The sequence below is a fragment of the Oncorhynchus tshawytscha genome, linkage group LG23 (genome assembly GCF_018296145.1).
Source record: "Oncorhynchus tshawytscha isolate Ot180627B linkage group LG23, Otsh_v2.0, whole genome shotgun sequence".
Classification (NCBI taxonomy): Eukaryota; Metazoa; Chordata; class Actinopteri; order Salmoniformes; family Salmonidae; genus Oncorhynchus; species Oncorhynchus tshawytscha.
In genome coordinates, this window is record NC_056451.1 from 26,888,899 (window position 1) to 26,891,398 (window position 2,500).

General features: G+C 52.0%; 1 protein-coding gene across 2 annotated transcripts in view; it reads left to right on the forward strand.

Annotated features, from left to right (window-relative positions):
* Nucleotides 1–2,500, forward strand: part of LOC121840636 (cytochrome P450 11B, mitochondrial-like) — a 28,891-nt gene that overhangs the window by 21,411 nt on the left and 4,980 nt on the right. The window lies entirely within an intron of this gene.

Consider the following 2,500-nt stretch of genomic DNA (forward strand, 5'->3'; position numbering starts at 1 on the left):
TCTCTCCTATCAACCCCTCTCCTTCTCTCCTCTCAACCCCTCTCCTTCTCTCCTCTCAACCCCCTCTCCTTCTCTCCTATCAACCCCTCTCCTTCTCTCCTCTCAACTCTTCTCCTTCTCTCCTATCAACCCCTCTCCTTCTCTCCTCTCAACTCTTCTCCTTCTCTCCTCTCAACCCCTCTCCTTCTCTTCTCTCAACCCTTCTCCTTCTCTTCTCTCAACCCCTCTCCTTCTCTTCTCTCAACCCTTCTCCTTCTCTTCTCTCAACCCCTCTCCTTCTCTCCTCTCAACCCTTCTCCTTCTCTCCTCTCAACTCTTCTCCTTCTCTCCTCTCAACCCTTCTCCTTCTCTTCTCTCAACCCTTCTCCTTCTCTTCTCTCAACCCCTCTCCTTCTCTCCTCTCAACCCCTCTCCTTCTCTCCTCTCAACCCTTCTCCTTCTCTCCTCTCAACCCTTCTCCTTCTCTTCTCTCAACCCCTTCTCCTTCTCTTCTCTCAACCCCTCTCCTTCTCTTCTCTCAACCCCTTCTCCTTCTCTCCTCTCAACCCTTCTCCTTCTCTTCTCTCAACCCTTCTCCTTCTCTCCTCTCAACCCTTCTCCTTCTCTCCTCTCAACCCTTCTCCTTCTCTCCTCTCAACCCTTCTCCTTCTCTCCTCTCAACCCTTCTCCTTCTCTCCTCTCAACCCTTCTCCTTCTCTCCTCTCAACCCTTCTCCTTCTCTTCTCTCAACCCCTCTCCTTCTCTTCTCTCAACCCCTCTCCTTCTCTTCTCTCAACCCCTCTCCTTCTCTTCTCTCAACCCCTCTCCTTCTCTCCTCTCAACCCTTCTCCTTCTCTCCTCTCAACCCTTCTCCTTCTCTTCTCTCAACCCCTCTCCTTCTCTCCTCTCAACCCTTCTCCTTCTCTCCTCTCAACCCCTCTCCTTCTCTTCTCTCAACCCCTCTCCTTCTCTCCTCTCAACCCTTCTCCTTCTCTCCTCTCAACCCTTCTCCTTCTCTTCTCTCAACCCTTCTCCTTCTCTCCTCTCAACCCTTCTCCTTCTCTCCTCTCAACCCTTCTCCTTCTCTCCTCTCAACCCCTCTCCTTCTCTTCTCTCAACCCCTCTCCTTCTCTTCTCTCAACCCCTCTCCTTCTCTTCTCTCAACCCCTCTCCTTCTCTTCTCTCAACCCCTCTCCTTCTCTTCTCTCAACCCCTCTCCTTCTCTCCTATCAACCCCTCTCCTTCTCTTCTCTCAACCCTTCTCCTTCTCTCCTCTCAACCCTTCTCCTTCTCTTCTCTCAACCCCTCTCCTTCTCTCCTCTCAACCCTTCTCCTTCTCTCCTCTCAACCCCTCTCCTTCTCTTCTCTCAACCCCTCTCCTTCTCTCCTCTCAACCCTTCTCCTTCTCTCCTCTCAACCCTTCTCCTTCTCTCCTCTCAACCCCTCTCCTTCTCTTCTCTCAACCCCTCTCCTTCTCTTCTCTCAACCCCTCTCCTTCTCTTCTCTCAACCCCTCTCCTTCTCTTCTCTCAACCCCTCTCCTTCTCTCCTATCAACCCCTCTCCTTCTCTTCTCTCAACCCTTCTCCTTCTCTCCTCTCAACCCTTCTCCTTCTCTTCTCTCAACCCCTCTCCTTCTCTCCTCTCAACCCTTCTCCTTCTCTCCTCTCAACCCCTCTCCTTCTCTTCTCTCAACCCTTCTCCTTCTCTCCTCTCAACCCTTCTCCTTCTCTTCTCTCAACCCCTCTCCTTCTCTCCTCTCAACCCCTCTCCTTCTCTCCTCTCAACTCTTCTCCTTCTCTCCTCTCAACCCCTTCTCCTTCTCTCCTCTCAACCCTTCTCCTTCTCTTCTCTCAACCCCTCTCCTTCTCTCCTCTCAACCCCTCTCCTTCTCTTCTCTCAACCCTTCTCCTTCTCTTCTCTCAACCCCTCTCCTTCTCTTCTCTCAACCCTTCTCCTTCTCTTCTCTCAACCCTTCTCCTTCTCTCTCTCAACCCCTCTCCTTCTCTCCTCTCAACCCCTCTCCTTCTCTTCTCTCAACCCCTCTCCTTCTCTCCTCTCAACCCCTCTCCTTCTCTTCTCTCAACCCTTCTCCTTCTCTTCTCTCAACCCCTCTCCTTCTCTTCTCTCAACCCTTCTCCTTCTCTTCTCTCAACCCCTCTCCTTCTCTCCTCTCAACCCCTCTCTTCTCTTCTCTCAACCCTTCTCCTTCTCTTCTCTCAACCCCTCTCCTTCTCTCCTCTCAACCCCTCTCCTTCTCTTCTCTCAACCCTTCTCCTTCTCTTCTCTCAACCCCTCTCCTTCTCTTCTCTCAACCCTTCTCCTTCTCTTCTCTCAACCCCTCTCCTTCTCTCCTCTCAACCCCTCTCCTTCTCTCCTCTCAACCCCTCTCCTTCTCTCCTCTCAACCCCTCTCCTTCTCTTCTCTCAACCCTTCTCCTTCTCTTCTCTCAACCCCTCTCCTTCTCTTCTCTCAACCCTTCTCCTTCTCTTCTCTCAACCCTTCTCCTTCTCTCCTCTCAAC